The sequence below is a fragment of the Rhincodon typus genome, unplaced genomic scaffold (genome assembly GCF_021869965.1).
Source record: "Rhincodon typus isolate 14 unplaced genomic scaffold, sRhiTyp1.1 hic_rhity00000051, whole genome shotgun sequence".
NCBI lineage: Eukaryota > Metazoa > Chordata > Chondrichthyes > Orectolobiformes > Rhincodontidae > Rhincodon > Rhincodon typus.
In genome coordinates, this window is record NW_025965689.1 from 642,741 (window position 1) to 656,735 (window position 13,995).

At 44.7% G+C, this 13,995-nt stretch overlaps 4 protein-coding genes across 12 annotated transcripts in view; 3 read left to right on the forward strand and 1 right to left on the reverse strand.

Annotated features, from left to right (window-relative positions):
• The window catches only part of LOC109929682 (histone H2B 7-like), an 823,479-nt gene that overhangs the window by 566,968 nt on the left and 242,516 nt on the right, over positions 1-13,995 (forward strand). The gene's annotated exons all lie outside the window — the stretch shown is intronic.
• The window catches only part of LOC125488138 (histone H2B 7-like), an 844,706-nt gene that overhangs the window by 566,956 nt on the left and 263,755 nt on the right, over positions 1-13,995 (forward strand). The window lies entirely within an intron of this gene.
• LOC125488142 (zinc finger protein 239-like) overlaps positions 1-13,995 on the reverse strand; it is a 341,309-nt gene that overhangs the window by 275,869 nt on the left and 51,445 nt on the right. The window lies entirely within an intron of this gene.
• LOC125488143 (zinc finger protein 239-like) overlaps positions 1-13,995 on the forward strand; it is a 34,409-nt gene that overhangs the window by 881 nt on the left and 19,533 nt on the right. For 2 of the 4 annotated variants that reach the window (XM_048621050.1, XM_048621047.1), the window contains exon 1: positions 10,763-10,887. The exons of 1 other annotated variant lie outside the window; for it this stretch is intronic. The gene's annotated coding sequence lies outside the window, so the exon portion shown is untranslated. Of the gene's footprint in view, positions 1-10,762; positions 11,153-13,995 lie in introns of those variants that run through there. One more of the 4 variants, XM_048621048.1, reaches the window with a different exon arrangement.

Here is a 13,995-nt window from a genome sequence, read left to right on the forward strand (position 1 = left end):
GTACCAACAGATTCAAGAATAGCTTCATCCTTGTATATATCAGACTTTTCAATGGGCCTCTCAAAAGTTAATGTTGATCTCTCTCTGCACCTTCTCTGCATAGTCTACATTCTATTCTGTTCCCCTGATGCTCTTTGTACGGTACAATCTGTCTATATAGCTCACAAAAGAACACCTCTCACTATATCTCGCTCCATGTGACAATAATAAGTCAAATCAAAGTCCTAAATGGTTTATAAGACCATAAGACATAGGAGCAGAAGTTAGGCCTTTCGGCCCATTGAGTCTGCTCTGTCATTCAATCATTGCTAATAAGTTTCTCAACCCCATTCTCCTGCTTTCTTCCTGTAATCCTTGATCCCCTTGATAATCAAGAATCTATCTATCTTTGTCATGAATATACTCAATGACCTGGCCTTCACAGTCTTTTATGGCAATGAATTCCATAGATTCACCACTCTCTGGCTGAAGAACGTTCTCCTCATCTCCATTCTAAAGAGTCTTCCCTTTACTCTAAGGCTGTGCTCTCGGGTCCGAGTCTCTCTGAACAATGGAAACATCTTCCCAACATCCACTGTGTCCAGGCCGTTCAGTATTCTGTAAGTTGCAATTAAATCTCCCTTCATCCTTCTAAACTCTATTGAGTATAGACCCAGAGTCCTCAAACATCCATACTTTAAGCCTTTCATTCCTCGAACCATTCTTGTGACCCTCCTCTGGGCCTGCTCCAGAGCCAGTACATCCTTCCTGAGGTATGGGGCCCAAAATTTCTGACAATACTCTAAACGTGGTCTGACCAGAGCTTTATAAAGCCTCAGAAGTACATCCCTGCTTTTATATTCTAGTCCTTTCAAAATAAATGCCAACATCATCTTTGCCTTCCTAACTACAGACTCAACCTGCAAGTTTACCTGAAGAGAATCCTGGACTGGGGCTCCCAAGTCGCTTTGCACTTCAAATTTCTCAATGTTTTCCCCATTTGGAAAACAGTCTATGCCTCTACTCTTTCTAATAAAGTGCATTCCCTCACACTTTCTCATGTTGTATTCCATCTGCCGTTTCTTCGCCCACTCTCCTAACCTGTCTAAATCCTTCTGCAGCCTCCCTGCTTCCTCAACAGCCAGAATGCCCTCAGTTCCTTCATTTAGATCAGTAAAGTATAAAGTGAAAAGTTGTGGTCCCAACACTGACCCTTATAGTCAGTGGCTGCCATCCTGAGAAGAACCGTTATATTTTGCATCAGGCCACTGCATTTTTCGGTGTTATACCCTTCCCTTCTCCACCTCCCCCCCCACCCCAGGTTTAAAGTCCTGCTGACCACCCTGTTTACCCATGTCACTAGAACATTGGCCCCAGCTCAGTTCAGCTGCAGACCATCCCAGTGGTACAGATCCCTCCTGTTCCAATATGGATGCCAGTGCCCCTTGAAAAGGAACCCCTCTTTCCCACACCACTCTTTTGTCCATGTGTTTACTTCCCTCGTTCTCGCGTCCCTATGCCAATTTGCACGTGGCTTGGGCAGTAATCCTTTAGGGCCTGTACTTTAATTTACTTCCCAGTTACTGATAATCCCTAAACAGCTCCTTTTTCCTAGCCTTGACTATGTTGCTTGTCCTGATGTTGACCACACAGATCAACCCTCCCTCTGTCCTTTCAAGCCAGTTAGAGATGACCCTCACCCTGGCACTGGGCAGGCAACATACCATGTTGGACTCTCTATCCTGCTTCCAAAGCATGCTGTCTATTCCCCGAATTATAGAATCCCCTCCAACTACCAACTCTTAAATGGCCTCCTGTGCCATGGTGCCGTGCTCAGCTGGCTCATCCTCCCTACAGCCCTGTTCCTCATCTACACAGGGAGTAAATACCTTGTACCTTTTGGACAATGTCAAGAGCTGAGGCTCCTCTGTTCCTGACTGCAGGATCCCTCTACCTGCCTCAAATGAAGTCACGCCCTGCTGTCCCTGGCTACTGATCAAATTTGTGGCACTTAGTCTGATATTTTCCCCTCTCCCCTCTCCCCACGGGAGTGAATTCCACATTTCCTCCCACCCACTCCCTGTGGGCGAGAATCCCACATTCTCCGCCTACTCCTTGTGGGACTGAGTCACATATTTACCCTCCGCCACTCCCTGCGGGAGCGAGTCCCACATTCACCCCCCGCCCCGAAGTTTCATTACTCGAGTTTTGAATCCTTCCAGGATCACAGGTATCTCCATGATGTTCAATATTCCACACACAACTGCTCTCTCCACATCCTGGGATCCACGCTCAGTGCCACACGGTGTCATATGCACATTCTCAACCTCTCTCTAACAGCACAGCATTATGCTATCTCAGGGCAGCACGAATTCGCAGTTCCACTTCATCCTCCAACTCATTCACTGGGCTAACAAGAATCATTTTATTTTCCTTTCAGGCATAAAGGCACACATGATGCAACGCCTCAGAGATACCCATGACCTTCTGGAACATTCCTCCCTTCCCTTTCCCTCCGACTCCATCTCCTCCCACAACTCCACCTTCTGTCAGGTATTTACTGAAAATTGGAAGCAAAATCGGTTAACTTTTCCAATTCTGGACCAGAAAGGGCAGCAGCACCAATGATATCACCGATATATCGGAGAAAGAGTTGTGGGTGGTGGCTGGAATGGGACTGGAACAAGGAATGGTCTACCTTCTCCATGAAGAGACAGGCACAACTGTGTCCCATGTAGGTATCCTTGGCGACCCCTCTGAATTAAAAGAGAGATGGTTGAGGGTGAGGACAAGCTCGGTCATGTAGAAGAGTGTGTTGTTGGTTGGAGATGCTTCAGGCCTGGGCTCCAGGAAGACGCGGAGAGCCCCGAGACCATCCTGGTGGGGGATGGATGTGTAAAGGGATTGTACATCCATTGTAAAAATGAGGCTGCTGGAGCCTGCAAACTGGAAATTTCTGAAACACAGTCATAAAGGGTCAGAGGAATCGCGGATGTTCGTGGTCAGGGACTGGACCAGGGGAGAAAAGACCGAGTCAATGTAGGTAGGAGAAGGCTAACACAATGGGTCTGCCTGGGCAAGCCTGTTTGAGGATTTTCAGAAGGAGGTAAAAGCGAGATGTGCAGGGATGAGGAACTAACGCTTTGGAAACAGTGGGGTGGCGGTGTGCGGGGGCAAGATGACCAGATGAAATGAGGTTAATGACTGTAGTTGATACAATGGCCTGATGTTCTATGGTGGGGTCATGGTCAGGGGGAGATAAGACGAGGTATGAGAGCGAGCACTCAGCCTCTGCAATGTAGCGGTTAGTACACCTGAGTACAACAACACCACCCTTATTGGCAGGCTTAACAACAATCAGGGTTGGGTATAAGTGTGGAGGTCAGTTCGGAGGGAGATGGGTTGGATTGGGTAAGGTGGGCAGAGAAACCCAATGTCACATCGACAGTTCTCAGTGAACATATTGAGTGCAGGTAAAAGTCCAGAGGGAGGGGTCCAGGTGGAGGGAGAGTTTTGGAGCTGTGTGAAGAGGTCTGTTGGACAGGAAGAGGGCTGTGGTCCAAAGAAATGGGCACGGAGGTGAAGACAATGGAAGAAGAGTTCGACATCACATAGTGCCCAAAATTCATTAAGGTGGGAACGCAGAGGGATAAAGCGGAGACCTTTGCTGAGTACAAAACTCGGGCGCAGATTCTCCAGCATCAGAAAGGAGTGACAGACTGTCAGAGGGATGGCGCTGAGGAAACGCTGCACTGTCGGAGGGTTTGTACCGAGGGAGTGCTGCACTATCGGAGCTGACATCTTGTATGTGATGTTCCAATGCAGCTGCGTGCATGGTCATTATTTCCATGTCAATATAACTAATAACTCGAATCCTGCTGTCAAATGAGTTTCCGCAGAAATTGTAGAGGTTTACTTTCCTGAGGAACTGGCTGACGAAATCACTGCTTTTAAGATAACATTGGGTCCATTGAGGAAGGGGCTGTTTTCGGAGATATCACTTTGAAAGAAGCAGCGCATCTGTTGGAATTGAAGCTAGCTTCAGAATTGTGATTTGAACTGGCCTGTCAGTGACGGTGACCAAGAATCGTTCAGCAGTTACTGAGGAGCCGCATCTTGTTCATTCATGTCCCCTACACAACCAGCAATCAGCTGTCCTCATCCGATCAAGCCTCCTTGCTAACATTCCCTCCTCCTTCACTTTGTCCTGCACGCTAGTGATGTCTGAGCCCTGTAATCAAGACTAGGAATGATGCAGCTCCTTTACTTGCTCAGAACCTCGGCGACACCGATTACAGAGGTTATTGCTCCACGTGATTCCATTTCCACACACATGTAGATGGCACTTAACTGCCCTCAGAAAAGTCATTTCAGGACCAGCAGCAAACACTGCTGCTCACCAGGAAATAAACATTTTTTAAAAAAATTAATCTAGGCAGTGCTGCACTGTTGGAGGGGCAGTGCTGAACTGTCGGATAGCCAGTGCTGAGGGAATGCTGTACTGTCGGATTGTCAGTATGAGATAAGGTGGAAGTGTCACTGAACTGTAGACACAATTATGAATAACTTGTGCAAAAATGTTTAGCCAGTCTTCAGAAATCACTGACAGGAGGATTGATACAGCCAGTCAAACTATTCAGAGATTTTTTGAAGCTGGAAAGATGAAAGGTAGCAGCAGATCAGATAACCATGAGGCAGGAGTGACTGATCAAGGACAGAAAGTCAGTGCCAAATGTTTGATAGGCTCCTGGTAGGTCATTGGAATTAAACGTAACTTTTCAACACAAGGTTTCGGTACTGATATCTCACTGGTGTGTGAGAATAAAGCAAAGTTTCATTGTACAGGTGAGGCTTTTTGAATATCCACCTGAATCTGCACCACTTACAACTACTACAATGAGGGTCTGTTTGCCCTTGTGAATGGCTGTAAATGATCCCAGAGCCACTGTTTAGAGAAGAATGGTTGGGGTGGGGAATTCTCACAGGGTCCTGCAGCCAGTACCTTCCCTCAACAGTCACTACAAAACATAGACGTACAATCTGGAGCATTGTCATGTTCCTTCTTGTGGGAGCTTGCTGTCCACAAATTGGCTGCAGTGTTTCCCAGTGATGACCCTTCAATTTGAGGTGAATTGTAAAATGCTTTGGGATGCTCAGAATTCACAATACCCACACAGTTAGAGGTGTGATAGAGCATGAAGGATTTTACTTACAGGAAGCTGAGTCCAAGGGGATGTCGACTGACCCCTGTTGAATGGGTGGCCAGTTCGAGACTGTTCAGAGATGGATTCATTCCCAAAGTGTTCAGTTGAAAGCTGCCTATGGAGAGTTTGAAGAATGGTCACTGGACTCGAAACATTAACACTGTTTCTCTGCAGAGGCTGCCACACCTGCTGAGTTTCTCCAGCACTTTCTGTTTTTGCTTCTTTCAGATTTCCTAGCATCCCCATTCAGTGTTCTGTTTGATCAAAGGGAAGTTTCTGGCTCTCTCGACTGGCCTGGGCAAAAGCTGAACTCACTCTGGGTGGAGGCTCAGTCTTTACCAGTTCAAGGGGAATGTGGAACTGCGTAAATCATGTGGATTTAGATGTGGTTTTTACTTCTATCTTAATGCAATGTTCGTTTCGATGCTGTCTCAGTTTTAGCTGTGAGACCACAGTGGGTTGTGGTGTCGGACTGCCTAAGAATGTGGTCAGGATCGCTCAACGACTCACAGAGAGGGCAAACGGCAGTTACTGGGAAACTGTCGGACTAAACAGAGCTCAGGCAGAATACATAGGCACCGACGCACCCAAGGGCAGATACACAAACACACATTCATAGACACACACTCCGCCTCCTAGAAACACGCACACTCGCCCACAGGCACACTCACTGAGACACCCACGTAGGCATGTGCCTACAGGCACACTCACTGAGACACCCACATGGGCAGACAGCCACAGGCACACTCACTCACTCAGACATCCACACACACTCAGAAACCCAACAAACAGGAACACACACACACACTTATTCACTAAGTCACCAATTGACTCACACACACTCACACCCTCACTCAGACACTTATTCACTAAGTCATCCACTCACTCACTCACACACACACACTGACTCGTACACTCACTCTCAGTCACCCACCCATGTACCATCAGGCACTCACTCAGAGAGACACTCAGTCAGACATTCACTTACACCCTTTCACACACTTACAGTCTCACAAACACACAGCTTCTCATATGCATACCAAGCGCCAAAACATTTTCCAAATTTCCATTGTGACACACAAGTGTGTGAATGTAATCCAAGAGGAACCAATATTGTCAGAGCTCAGGCAGCCCAGTCAGTGAGTTTGCATGGTAAACATGTCAGGCAGGCAGGCAGGCAAGAAAAACAAATAACACAGCACACATACACACAGATTTGAAAGAAGTGAGGCCAAAAAAATGCAGAAGTTGAAAGGTACACAGGCCAACCTCTCTAAGAGGTTTGTGAAGAATAGTTTCTGGAACATTCACCATTGAACCACTGATTTCATGATTCTTGGATTTTGCAAGTTTGTGCAAATCCTTTTAAAGACCATAAGATGTAGGAGCAGAAGTAGGCCATTTAGCCCATCGAGTCCACTCTGCCATTCAATGAGGTCACGGTTGAACTGATCATCTTCGACTCCACCATCTTATTTTTTAACCCACAAACCTTGATTTCCCTTAATGATTAGAAATCCGTCTCAGCTTTGAATATATTTAATAACCCAGCCTCAACAGCCCTCAAAGTAAAGACTTCCACAGATTCACCACCCTCCAGAGAAGAAATTCCTCCTGATCTCTGTCGTAAATAGATGACCCCTTATTTTGAGATGATGCCCTCTGGTGCTAGACTCTCCCATTAGAGGAAACAATTTCTCCACATAAAGCCTATCAAGTCCCTCTAAGAAACTTGTTTGATTCAATGAGGTCGCCTCTCATTCTGTGAAACTAAATGAATGCAGACCCAACCTACTCAACCTCACCTCACAAGACACTCCCTCCATACCTGGGATCAGCCTTCTAAACGTTCTCTGGGCTGCTTCCAATGCCAATATATCTTAGGTAAGGGGCTGAAAACTTGAAAACGCTCACAGTATTCCAGCTGTGGTCTGGCTATTCTCTTGCATAGATTTAGCAGAACCTCCCCACTTTCATAATTTGTCCTGTTTTGTTTTGATGGTGGTTGGTTGGCAGTATTCAGAGTGAGAGATTCTTTAATCTGCAAGGCAAAGGGGGCTGTTCGGTGACTGTTTGACCATGACTTTTCCAGTACTCTAGTGCTTGAACCCCAGGTGATAGACACAGGCTAGTAGTTCATGAGTACACCTTCTGCTATTAGCCCTTACCAGGTTTGCACTCGATATCTAACCACTAGTATTTTGTATATTCCTGGAAAGACAAGACACAAACTTTCCATAATTGAATTCTTTCTGTTGGGGAGTGGCGGGGGGGCGGGTGGCGGGGGGAGGTTGTCACGGGTAACATAGTCAGCTCCTTCATGATCATATCCTTTCACGATTCTTTCTCTCCGTCATTTGAAATTTTGCAGACACACTACAGGTGAATCAGGATTGCGTCAGGCAGGAGTCACAGTTCCGGGAGAGAACACATGGAAGGTTGGAGAATAGATCCAAAGTTCAACAAAAAAAAAAGAAAAACAAACAAACAGTGAAATTTTACAGCTCACCCTGAAAAGACCTCAATATGGGAACTACTTACAGCTGAGTCTCAACATTTCACAGTCTGATCAGCTAAATGTTGGGTCAATCTGTTTTTGTTTTGGAAATTTATAATAGTGGTAGGGTGAGGTTTCTTTTGTTTTACCGAGATCGGTCTCAATTTTTTTGAAATACAAAAGATAAGTATTAAGATATCCTCGAGCAGTGTTTTCAGAGCAGCAAGACTGTGCTAATTTCTGGGTCTGTATATTAAGATGCAGAGATGGTCTTTAGTGGAGTGATGTGCTCTTCCTGTCTGATATGGGAGGTTAGGGAAAATTTCAGCATGACTGATGATTATATCTGCAGGAAGCTTGTTTGGTTGCCAATCCCATTGGATCACATCAATAGGTTGGAATGGCAGATACCGGCAATAACGAATTTACAGGAGCCAGGGGGTATGATGAATGGCAGTATTAAGAAGGGAGAAAAATGGATGATACAGTCAGGTAGATGGGTTACCTCTAGGAAAGGTAGGAGGGCAGGGATGCTGAAGTCAGAGATGCTGAAGTCAGAGATAACACAGTGTGGAGCTGGAGCTGCTTGGCCTGCTCTGTTCCTCCAGCTCCACACTGTGTTATATCTGACTCCAGCATTGGCAGTTCTGACCATCTCTGTTTGAGATGGGAAAGCCACAGGAGATTCCTGCACTGTCGGCCTGCCCTCCTACGTGTGTGTGGCCAGCATTCACAACTTTGGGATAGCAGCTGAGGCAAATAAAAAAAACAAATAGTGTGTTCTGAATTTCCACCGTGTACTGAGAGTGATGTCATTTACAAACTCCATTTGTATGAATCTTGAAAGAGAAAGTTTACAGAAGTGTATCTCAAATCAATTATCACATTAAGATCTGACAGTCACTTAATTCATCACGACCTACATACGACTTAGTTTTGAGATGAAAGGACAACTGTTTAACTAGTTACAGAGCGAGAACAAAACAATGTCCCACATTCATGAGTTTTTTTGTTTCAGAATTCCTACATTACATTTTCTCTGCCATGCTTGGGCCCACTCACAAGTTGTCCAAATCAAAAATCACGCATCAGCCGATTCTGAGCAATTGGTCACAAGCTCCTCTTAGACATGAACAAGATTGCCCCCGAAAAAGATGGTGGCGAACGTGCACCGCCCAGCATACCTGGCCGCCGCGTCTGCGCCCTGCGGCCCCTCATTCCAAATCAAGATGGTGGCCATAAACCCTAAATTCTGGGAGCGGAAAAAAAACGGCGGCACTGGAAAGTCGTATTCGGATTTACGTCTTACCCAACATCTTTATGAAACTTTTCCGTCACCCGCCGTGTCCATCACTCCCTTCGTCATGCTGAATTGTTAACGGTCCCACAGAAGGTAGAGAAACATCTCCTCCCTCGCCATGGCCGATCTCGCCCATGCTCCATTCACACTGAGTACTGCGCCTGCGCACTGTTCTATGCACACATGACGAGGAGGTGCCGGTGTTGGACTGGGGTGAACAATGTAAGTAATCACACGATATCAGATTATAATCCACGTCTCTCTCTCCCTCACACACACGGAAATCGATGGAGTCAATTCGTATTTGCAGGTACATTCAATTTTGTTCAAAAAACACACAATTTATAGAAAGTCAGTCAATGCGGCGTTTTATAAATACCTGCTTGAGAAATAAAATCAGCCTGATGCCAAACCAAAACACAAACAGATTATAAACAAGTCTCACACCTAACATGCATTGTCCGACTTAAAATGTCACCCCTTCTTTACTTATAAAACCTTTTGTTCTCTCAGGGCAGTGACTTGACAGAAATTCGGGGATTTACGTATACATATTAATCAATTAAAACCTTATAACTGACTAAAGATTTAACAGCATGTTAGGTTTGTTTAATAAATCCTCATCAGTGGTTTGAACCTTTGATCTTTGGTTCCCACTGCCAGGTACCCTGGGTACTCGAGTCGCAATTGACTGTGGTTTCACAGGTCGGCGCAACATCGAGGGCTGAAAGGCCTGTACTGCGCTGCAATGTTCTATGTTCTATGTTCTTGGACCTACTGTATTCCAGTTGGGAGCATCGGTTCGTTCAGCTGGCTGGACGACTGATTTCAGCATCTTGGGCTTTATACCCGCAATGTCTGAGCTTGCCATTGCTTTGCAATGTTCCCCTTGTCAGATTCGTGGTGACCTTCTTATTTAAGTGATCAACCCTAAACTCCAGTTGGAATATGGCGACTTTGCCTTTTTCTTGAGTCAGTCTTGCTGTTATGCAATACAAAACGGAGCCAGAGGGAAAACAAAATATTTAAATAAAATAAAGGACTGCAGATGCTGGAACTCTGAAACAAAAAGCTCATGAATGTGGGAAATTTTTTTGTTCTCGCTATGTAACTGGTTAAACAGTTCTCCTTTCATCTCAAAACGATGTAGATAGAGATGAATTAAGTGACTCTGTCAGATTTTAATGTCGTAATTGATTTGAGATACACATCTGTAAACTTTCCCTTTCAAGTTTCATATAAAAGGACTTTGCAAATGATATCACTCTCGGTACAGGGTGGAAATTCAGAACACGCTATTTGTTTTTTTTTAAATTTGCCTCTCCTGATATCTCAAAGTTGTAAATGCTGGCCACACGCATGTCCATTCCTCCTTGGGTTAAAATCTATCTCTACTATTTCCTTCCAAAACTCCCAGTTTTCTTCCTACTCCCATCTCTTCTGCTTCCATCCATTACTACAGTTCTTATCTGTTTATAGAAAACCAAACAAATGAGAGTTTGAGGCTTCCAACGAATCCTGTGCAATTATACAAGGAACTAATTAGGCCACACTTGGAATGCAGTGAATTAGAATTAGAATTGCACTTGTGCCCTTTATCCAAAAGAAACATTAGAATTGGAAGTCATACAGTTAAGTCATCTAACCGAACCCTCCAAGTAACATCCTGTGCGTGGAATTGTGAATGACGGCGCACCAACCCAGACTGCCAAACAGTAGTAAATATCCCCGAGTCACAGAACAGGAAAATGTGCGCAGGCGCAGTGTCATGTGTGAATGGACATTGCGCGGAGTGATGGCGATGGAGGAACGTTGTGTCATGCGGCTCCAGGACCGTTAACAAACGAGCAGAACGACGGGGTCGCTGCATTCAGCAGATGGACGGAAAAGCTTCGTAAACATGTTCGGTCAGCTGCAAGCCCCAGCACGACCTTCTAATGCTTCCGTTTGTCGCCAATGCCGGAGTTTAAAGTTGAACTCATGGCCGCCATTTTGTTTGAATGGACGGGCGGTGGGGCGCAGGCGCGGCGGCAATGTTTGTTGGGGGAATGCGCACGAGGTGCCGCCATGTTTTTAGGGGGCAGTATTGTTCATGACTGGGAGGAGTTTACCACCAATTGCTTACAATGAGGACAACTTCTCCATCAAGCGGATTTGTGATTTGAACAAGTTGTGAGTGGACAAATACATAGTAGATAATATATAATGTGGATAATTTTGAGGTTTTCCAGTTAGTAGCAAAAACAGGAAGCCAGTTTATTATCTGAATGGTTATCGGTTTGAGAAGGGACACCAGCCTGTGAATGTAAGCTTGCATGCACAGTAGGCGGTGAAGCATGCAGGCTGTATGTTAGCCTTCACAGTGATTTGAATCCAGAAACAAGAATATTGTGTTGGAATTGTGCAGGGTCATTGTGAGACTGAGAGGGCATCCAATAGAAACGTGTAAAATTCAGGGCCATGCGGGATAAACACAGGAAAGATGTTCCCAATGATTGGGGAGCCCAGAACCAAGGTTCAAGGTTGAAGGTTGCAGTGTAGGACTAAAGACTAAGATGAGCATAAATGTCTTTGTCTCGGAAGTGGTGAGCTTGTGGACTTCTCTCCCACAGCAAACAATTGAGGCCAAAACATAGAACTGAAGTGTTCAAAAAGAAAGAAGGAACAGGGTACTTACTTGCATGTTTAGCCATGATCATTTAAATGTTGAAGCTGGATGAAAGGGCTGAATGGCTTTCTCCTGCTCTTATTTTCTCTGACTGTATTGACGAAGCATATAATAACAGAGGAGGAAGAACTTTTCCCAACATCAACTGGGCTAGTGATAGTGTGAAAGGTTTAGAGGAATGGAATTCTTAACATGCATCCAGGGCAGCTTTTGAAGCCAGTATGAAGAAGACCCTACAAGAGAGGAACGGTACTAAACTTAATTTTAGGTAATTGAAGCCAAGCAAGTATCAGTGGGGGAATTAGTTGCAGACGTTGATCGTAACTCTGTTAGATTCAAGATTGTTTAGTACGGCACAAGGATGGGGATGGAATCAAAGTTCTAAACCAGTTGAAGGCAGATTGTAATAAGATCAAATATGATTTGGCTAGAGTGGGCTGGGAGCAGAAACATTTCGGTAAATGCGTGTCACATCAGTGGGATACATTGAAGAAGGAAATTGAGAGTTCCAATAAAGGATGGGACCAACAAATCTTGTGAACCCTGGATATACAGGATTGGCTAAAGAGAAGAATGGAGGCATTTAGCAGCTACGAAAGGTTCAAAACAGCAGAAGCCCTAGCCAAGTACCGAATGTGCAGGGGGAGTCTTAGAAAAGGAAATTAGAGCAATAAAGGGACATGAAAGGATAATTGGCAAAATATAAGTGAAAGGGGTGACATGGGTTTGGAAAGCAGAAAGAAGGACAGTGATACACTTCAAAAAAATTAGCTTAGAAAGAGAGGAAGCTTCTGCTTGGTCTAGCAGGCTTAAAAGTAAAAATCTCCTGGGCCAGATTAAATGTATCCCAGATTGGTGAGTAAGGCAAGACCAAAAATAGCAGGGGCACTGGCAATAATTTTTAACTGCTTTCTGAGCACTGGGGAGATGCCGAAGACCTGGTTGTCAAAGAAAGGTTGTAAGGAGAAACCGGGGAACTATAAACCTGTGAGTCTGACTTCAGTTGTGGGTAAGTTGTTGGAGGTGATTATAAAAGATAGGATTTATGGACATTTAGAGAGGCAAAAATTGATTATGGATAGGCAGCATGGTTTTGTGTGAGGAAAATTGTGTCTCACAAACTAGATTGAATTTTTTAAGGAAGTTACCAAAAAGGTTGATGATGGCAGAGCAGTAGATGTTGTTTATTTGGATTTTCGTAAAATGTTTTGACAAGGTTCTGCATGGTAGATGAATTAGTAAAGTTAGGTCACATGGGATTCAGGGTGAGCTTGCCAACTGGATACATTATTGGCTTAACAGCAGGAGACAGGGAGTCATGGTGGAGGCTTGCTTTTCCGACTGGAGGCCTGTGACCAGCGATGTTCCCCATGGATTGGTTTTGGGTTCTCTTTTGTTTGTCATTCATATGAATGATTTAGATGAGAATATAGAAGGCATGTTAGTAAGTTTGCAGATAACACCAACAGTGGATAAGGTTTTCTAAGATTACTATGGGATCTTGATCAAATGGGTCAATGGTTGAAAAATGGCAAATGGATTTCAATCTGACTAATTATGAGGTATTGCATTTATTGTCACATATGGACAGGATGGATAAGAAGGCATTTAGCACGCTTAACTTCATTGGTCAATTCTTTGAGCACAGCAGTTGGGATGTTATGTTGAGTCTGTACAGGACGCTGGTGAGGCCACTTCTGGACTACTATGTCCAGTTATGGTTGCCCAGTTATACGAAGAACCTTATCAAATGAGAGAGAGTTCAGAAGAAATTTACCAGGATGTTGCCAGGTATGGAAGTTTTGAGTTATAAGGAAATGCTGAACAGGCTGGGACTTCTTTCACTGGAGCGTAGGAGGTTGAGAGGTGACCTGATAAAGTTTATGAAATAACGAGAGGAAGAGATCGAGTTGATGGTAGTTGTCTTTTCTCTAAGATGGGGAACTTCAAGACCAGGGGGCACATATTTAATGTGAGAGGAGAGAGATTTGAAAAAGACATGAGGCAAATTGTTTGCACAGGGTGCATTGCGTGTGGAATGTGCCTCCTGAAGAAGTGGTGGATGTGCGTACAATTACAATGTTTAAAAATCATTTGGATGGATGTATGAAAAGGAAAGGTTTGGAGGGATATGGGCCAGGAGGAGGCAGGTGGGACAAGTTTAGTTTGGGATTTCATTCGGCATAGGCTGGTTGGACCGAAGAGTCTGTTTCCATGCTGTATGACTCTGAATCTATGATTCTGTGATGTGGGATTGTTATTCGAGAAGGGAACAAGGGATAAACCAGGAAATTACAGTCCAGTCTGTCTCACCTCTGTGGTGGGGAAACCATTAGAAGCAATTCTG